This window comes from Oncorhynchus keta, chromosome 14 (assembly GCF_023373465.1).
Source record: "Oncorhynchus keta strain PuntledgeMale-10-30-2019 chromosome 14, Oket_V2, whole genome shotgun sequence".
Lineage (NCBI taxonomy): Eukaryota > Metazoa > Chordata > Actinopteri > Salmoniformes > Salmonidae > Oncorhynchus > Oncorhynchus keta.
The window spans coordinates 68,207,058-68,214,822 of record NC_068434.1 but is presented as its reverse complement, the minus strand read 5'-3'; the positions used below and the strand labels follow the sequence as shown (position 1 = coordinate 68,214,822).

General features: G+C 41.2%; 1 long non-coding RNA gene across 1 annotated transcript; it reads left to right on the top strand.

The window, feature by feature from the left end:
- The first annotated feature begins 1,673 nt into the window (after positions 1-1,673).
- LOC127907341 (uncharacterized) lies at positions 1,674-6,527 on the top strand. The gene is made up of 2 exons (XR_008064183.1): positions 1,674-2,410; positions 2,494-6,527. It is a non-coding gene; the product is annotated as an uncharacterized LOC127907341 (long non-coding RNA).
- The last annotated feature ends 1,238 nt before the right edge of the window (positions 6,528-7,765 follow it).

Below are 7,765 nucleotides of genomic sequence, written 5' to 3'. Positions count from 1 at the left end.
TGCTTTTCCCTGAGCAAACCAATGCTGTTATATTATTCATCAGCCAGACACTGTACCAAATATCCCTGCAGCAAAATGGAGGTGCGGCAGCCGCAGCAGCAGGCAGGAGACACTTAGTCACATGGACAGAGCAGGAGCAATAGCAGCTCCTCCAATTCAGTTGGGAATTGATTCTGGGTGACAATGGAATTCATTTCCAAAGGCTTGTGTGTGTGTGTGTGTGTGTCAGTGTGTGTCAGTGTGTGTGTGTCTGGTGACAGGGCTGTGGTAATGAGTCTCGGCAGCAGCCCGCTTTAGTATTAAAGGCACAACTCCCTTCCTCTACAGGCAGTAAAGTAATGCTGGGACGCAGTGAAATGTTTACAGCGTTGTGATTGGCTCCTGCAGCCAGGCCGTGGAGGATATTACTGCAGCTCGCAGCTAATCACTCATCCCTGCCCACCAATCAGGACTCTGCCCCCTCCACCTCCACAACAACGCTCCTAAAGCACCACATCACAAGGACACTTTTAATGCCTTCCCACTACGCTTAGAAAGATTAGCCCTATTTAAGTATTTTTACATTATTCATTATTTGCATCAGGAACCCATAAACACGCCGGGTTCTGATTCAGGCTGTAGCTTTTGACACTGTTGAAGGTTGGCTGAGGTGAGAAGTTTGACTGGAGCTCTGGGAGGAAGGTTCCAGAGGGGTTTAGGAGGGACAGTGGGGTCATAGGGAAGGAGCCAGAAGGTGTGAAACCTGAATAATAAAACCGACTTAACAGAGTCACACAGTCACAGCCCTGCATACATCACCTCAATGACAAAATAGGATTTATTCACCATTCAAGTGGGAAGATTATCTTTGGCACAAGCTATCAACTTGAGTTTTCTTTGCAAGAATGCAAGTATGGCTGTTGGAGTGTAAAGTGACTTTTAGTTTTTTTTCTCCTTTTTATCAGGGCTTGGTTATGCTTGTGGTTGGTGACTCCTCATGTTATTATGAACCAGTAGTGAGTGCCAGTTTATCCTAAGCCAGTGCAGCTGGTTGGGCCTGATTTGAACTCCATTCTGATTCTGGTGGGGATTGCCGTCACACACAATCATCACATTGGATTAAAAGTTGTTGTGATTTTAAGTACTCAACTCCCTTGCCAAAATCAATAAAGCAAGTCAATAGCTGGACCCAGCGCTGCGTTCCTGCTTCCCATCACCAAAGCTGTGCTACGCTGCTATGGAAGCCTGCCTTTCCTTCCTCCACAGTCACACACCCTACCAAACACAGGTTCTCAAACCCACTAAGGCCCCATCTCATTTGGACTTTTCATTATCTCTCCTTAGTTGAGTCTATATCAGATCGTTGAGATACGCTGTAGTGTCCGCCATATTTGGGTAAACTTATCATCATTGATAAGAGTTAGCTTGGCCAATGTCTTGTCCTTTTTGTACAATGTAGTTTGACGTATGTAGGCTACTCTGTGTTCTGTTAAGTCCATGTCCCTTACTGATCATTGTCTCTCACAATAGCCTAAGAACTCTCTGCTTCTACAAAAGACAATACCACCGTATGATTATTGTCTTAAGAAGAGATTCTGGTAATTGTAACAATACAGTTACTGTACAGTTAGGTTACAGTTCAGTTAGGTTACAATACAGTTAGGTTACAATACAATTAGGTTACAATACAGTTAAGGTACAGTTCAGTTAGGTTACAGTTCAGTTAGGTTAGAGTTCAGTTAGGTTACAATACAGTTAGGTTAGAGTTCAGTAAGGTTACAGTTCAGTTAGGTTACAGTTCAGTTAGGTTATAATACAGTTAGGTTACAGTTCCGTTAGGTTACAATACAGTTAGGGTACAGTTCAGTTAGGTTAGAGTTCAGTTATGTTACAATACAGTTAGGTTACAATACAGTTAGGGTACAGTTCAGTTAGGTTACAATACAGTTAGGGTACAGTTCAGTTAGGTTAGAGTTCAGTTATGTTACAATACAGTTAGGGTACAGTTCAGTTAGGTTATAATACAGTTAGGTTACAGTTCAGTTAGGTTACAATACAGTTAGGGTACAGTTCAGTTAGGTTAGAGTTCAGTTATGTTACAATACAGTTAGGTTACAATACAGTTAGGGTACAGTTCAGTTAGGTTACAATACAGTTAGGTTACAGTTCAGTTAGGTTATAATACAGTTAGGTTACAGTTCAGTTAGGTTACAATACAGTTAGGGTACAGTTCAGTTAGGTTAGAGTTCAGTTATGTTACAATACAGTTAGGTTAGAGTTCAGTTAGGTTATAATACAGTTAGGTTACAGTTCAGTTAGGTTACATTTCAGTTAGGTTACAATACAGTTAGGTTACAATACAGTTAGGTTATAGTTCAGTTATGTTACAGTTCACTTAGGTTACAATACAGTTAGGTTACAGTTCAGTTAGGTTACAGTTACAGTTAGGTTATAGTTCAGGTTTATGTTACAGTTCACTTAGGTTACAATACAGTTAGGTTACAGTTCAGTTAGGTTACAGTTCAGTTAGGTTACAATACAGTTAGGTTATACTTCAGTTAGGTTACAATACAGTTAGGTTATAGTTCAGTTATGTTACAGTTCAGTTAGGTTACAATACAGTTAGGTTACAGTTACGTTAGGTTACAGTTCAGTTAGGTTTTTGCATTGCCATGGCGCTGCTAAGGCAGCCATGGCTGATCGCTCCCATACATTTTTGTACATTTATTGATTTCTAAGTGTTATCTTGACAAAGGTTTAAGTCTGTTGTTGTCAAAGTGAGTGCTACACAGTGTTTGTGGAGAGGAGTGGCTAGTTACACTGCAACAAAATGTCCCCATGGAGACTATAAAGTCAGTAAGTAAGTAAGTAAGTAAGTAAGTAAGTAAGTAAGTAAGTAAGTAAGTGTGCTGCAATTCAGCTTTTAGCTGCCAAGTATGTAATGTATGTAAAAAATAATACACTACTACTGCTAATACTTAAATTAGTACTACTGCTACTACTATTGTACTGTTACAATACTGTAGGTGTGAGTACTAACAACTATTTTGTTGATGTTTTTAGTTTTGTGTGTTTGAATGCACATGGCTTGGCTTTCATTTCTAGGCCTTCATGGCCAGGCCTTCATGGCTAGGCCTTCTTGGCTAGGCCTTCTTGGCTAGGCCTTCTTGGCCTACTTTTTATATCAATAAGATATTCTGGTATGGACGCCAGAGGACAAAAATCAGTTAACCACCTAACTGAGGAACTCAATTTAACCTTGCGCAATACCCTAGATGCAGTTGCACCCTAAAAACTAAAAACATTTCTCATAAGAAACTAGCTCCCTGGTACACAGATAATACCCGAGCTCTGAAGCAAGCTTCCAGAAAATTGGAACGGAAATGGCGCCACACACCAAACTGGAAGTCTTCCGACTAGCTTGGAAAGACAGTACCGTGCAGTATCGAAGAGCCCTTACTGCTGCTCGATCATCCTATTTTTCTAACTTAATTGAGGAAAATAAGAACAATCTGAAATTCCTTTTTGATACTGTCGCAAAGCTAACTAAAAACAGCATTCCCCAAGAGAGGATGACTTTTACTTTAGCAGTGATAAATTCATGAACTTCTTTGAGGAAAAGATTATGATTATTAGAAAGCAAATTACGGACTCCTCTTTAAATCTGCGTGTTCCTTCAAAGCTCAGTTGTCCTGAGTCTGCACAACTCTGCCAGGACCTAGGATCAAGAGAGACGCTCAAGTGTTTTAGTACTATATCTCTTGACACAATGATGAAAATAACCATGGCCTCTAAACCTTCAAGCTGCATACTGGACCCTATTCCAACTAAACTACTGAAAGAGCTGCTTCCTGTGCTTGGCCCTCCTATGTTGAACATAATAAACGGCTCTCTATCCACCGGATGTGTACCAAACTCACTAAAAGTGGCAGTAATCTCTTGAAAAAGCCAAACCTTGACCCAGAAAATATAAAAACTATCGGCCTATATCGAATCTTCCATTCCTCTCAAAATTTTTAGAGAAGGCTGTTGCGCAGCAACTCACTGCCTTCCTGAAGACAAACAATGTATACAAAATGCTTCAGTCTGGTTTTAGACCCCATCATAGCACTGAGACGGCACTTGTGAAGGTGGTAAATTACATTTTAATGGCATCGGACCGAGGCTCTGCATCTGTCCGCGTGCTCCTAGACCTTAGTGCTGCTTTTGATACCATCGATCACCACATTCTTTTGGAGAGATTGGAAACCCAAATTGGTCTACACGGACTAGTTCTGGCCTGGTTTAGATCTTATCTGTCGGAAAGATATCAGTTTGTCTCTGTGAATGGTTTGTCCTCTGACAAATCAACTGTAAATTTTGGTTTTCCTCAAGGTTCCGTTTTAGGACCACTATTGTTTTCACTATATATTTTTACCTCTTGGGGATGTTATTCGAAAACATAATGTTAACTTTCACTGCTATGCGGATGACACACAGCTGTACATTTCAATGAAACATGGTGAAGCCCCAAAATTGCCCTTGCTAGAAGCATGTGTTTCAGACATAAGGAAGTGGATGGCTGCAAACTTTCTACTTTTAAACTTGGACAAAACAGAGATGCTTGTTCTAGGTCCCAAGAAACAAAGAGATCTTCTGTTGAATCTGACAATTAATCTTAATGGTTGTACAGTCGTCTCAAATAAAACTGTGAAGGACCTCGGCGTTACTCTGGACCCTGATCTCTCTTTTGAAGAACATATCAAGACCATTTCAAGGACAGCTTTTTTCCATCTACGTAACATTGCAAAAATCAGAAACTTTCTGCCCAAAAATGATGCAGAAAAATTAATCCATGCTTTTGTCACTTCTAGGTTAGACTACTGCAATGCTCTACTTTCCGGCTGACCGGATAAAGCACTAAATAAACTTCAGTTAGTGCTAAATACGGCTGCTAGAATCCTGACTAGAACCAAAATATTTGATCATATTACTCCAGTGCTAGCCTCTCTACACTGGCTTCCTGTCAAAGCAAGGGCTGATTTCAAAGTTTTACTGCTAACCTACAAAGCATTACATGGGCTTGCTCCTACCTACAGTGCCTTGCGAAAGTATTCGGCCCCCTTGAACTTTGCGACCTTTTGCCACATTTCAGGCTTCAAACATAAAAATATAAAACTGTATTTTTTTTGTGAAGAATCAACAACAAGTGGGACACAATCATGAAGTGGAACAACATTTATTGGATATTTCAAACTTTTTTAACAAATCAAAAAAAGAAAAATTGGGCGTACAAAATTATTCAGCCCCTTTACTTTCAGTGCAGCAAACTCTCTCCAGAAGTTCAGTGAGGATCTCTGAATGATCCAATGTTGACCTAAATGACTAATGATGGTAAATACAATCTACCTGTGTGTAATCAAGTCTCCGTATAAATGCGCCTGCACTGTGATAGTCTCAGAGGTCCGTTAAAAGCGCAGAGAGCATCATGAAGAACAAGGAACACACCAGGCAGGTCCGAGATACTGTTGTGAAGAAGTTTAAAGCCGGATTTGGATACAAAAATAGAGAGTGTCTCCTGACCCCTCCTGTCTCAGCCTCCAGTATTTATGCTGCAGTAGTTTATGTGTCGGGGGGCTAGGGTCAGTTTGTTATATCTGGAGTACTTCTCCTGTCCTATTCGGTGTCCTGTGTGAATCTAAGTGTGCGTTCTCTAATTCTCCCCTTCTCTCTTTCTTTCTCTCTCTCGGAGGACCTGAGCCCTAGGACCATGCCCCAGGACTACCTGACATGATGACTCCTTGCTGTCCCCAGTCCACCTGGCCGTGCTGCTGCTCCAGTTTCAACTGTTCTGCCTTATTATTATTCGACCATGCTGGTCATTTATGAACATTTGAACATCTTGGCCATGTTCTGTTATAATCTCCACCCGGCACAGCCAGAAGAGGACTGGCCACCCCACATAGCCTGGTTCCTCTCTAGGTTTCTTCCTAGGTTTTGGCCTTTCTAGGGAGTTTTTCCTAGCCACCGTGCTTCGACACCTGCACTGCTTGCTGTTTGGGGTTTTAGGCTGGGTTTCTGTACAGCACTTTGAGATATCAGCTGATGTACGAAGGTCTATATAAATAAATTTGATTTGATTTGTTTTGGTAATTGTAACAATACAGTTATTGTCTTGTACTGATATAATACAATACAATAGTGTAGGTGTGAGTTTAACAATACAGAAACTATTGATGTTAATTGGTTTATGTTTTTGAAACCTCTGGGCCAGGCCGCCATTGTGAACGAGAACATGTTATTGACTTTTTCTTATTGAAGAATGACAACAACAAAAAAAAAAATCACTTCAAACTATGCCTCTTCCAAGGAATGGACATAAAATGGATGCCTTCCAGGTCCAGTCTTGAAAGGTGTCGCACATTCTATTTCCCCTTGACAACATTTATTTTATCCTGCCATGCCAGACGAGGTGCAAGAGATGAATCTAAGCAGAGATGAGTGCTTTGTACCTATCAGTACTACATGTTTTATTTATGCTTATATGTTTTAAAACTCTTAACCACTAATTGAGCAGATTTTTAATTGCAATCCAAAGAGAGTCGTGATAGTTTCAGCTGGAGATAACCTGCTGCTGTGCTTCTGAAAAGATGGCTGTTTTTAGAGGATCCAATCTACACCAACAATAGCAAGGCACTCTTTGTGTGTGTGTGTGTGCGTGTGCGTGCGTACATGGCTCTGTGTGTGTGTGCATGTATGTGTGTCCTCGTAGCTGCGTCTGTTTTGGTGTGTGGGTGGTGGGTGATAACACAGTTTACAACTAGGTGTAGGGAGACTTCCGTGAACAAACAGCATGATTCGATTCTGGGAAAACACATGTATTAGTCAGTGTTCACTTCAGCTTGCTGAGGACGTGGGTGGTGGAGCTGCAGAGGACACAATCACGTGTTGTTGACCATGATTTCATTGTGTTCTTGTTGTTGGTTTCTTAGCTTTTTAAATAACTTTTACATTTTTAAGTAGTAGTCTCAAATCCTCCTAACAGTGGGCTCTCGTAGTGAAGGCCTACTTGACTTACGCTTCTGGCATACCCTCTGGCCTTGTGCGCACACACACACACACACACACACACACACACACACACACACACACACACAGACACACACACACACACACACACACACACACACACACACACACACACACACACACACACACACACACACACACACACACACACACACACACACACACACACACACACACACACACACACACATTCATAGTGGAGATGAGGATGAGGGGAAAAGAAATAAGCTGCAGCACTGCATAAGACAGGTGTCAGCGTGTCCTCTTCGCCGGCCATAAAAGTTAATTAAAGAAAAGGAATTTTTATTATGCTGTGCTGCTTGCTGGAGCACGGCTGCTGCTTAATAATAGCCTCTCCTGGAGCTGCTGTCAAGAGGAGCACCAAAGCAGAATAATGGCACTGTGTGTGTGTGTGTGAGTATGAGTGTGATTGTGTGTGTTCATCTGCTCATGTGCCAGAGGGATTTATTCTGTGTTGGTCGGAATGTTTTGTTACATTACATTGATGATATTCTATTATATATTCTATTCTATTGTACATAGTCCTTCTATTCCTACAAAGACCACTCAATATTTCATTGTTTTATTTGTGAGGAGGTTGAGCCACATCTGAGGACATAGATTTCTGAGGACTTGGATTTCCGAGGACTTGGATTTCACCTACCGTAGTCTTGTGATTCCACCATGGCTCGATAAAGACCTGACTCTCTAGAAAGTC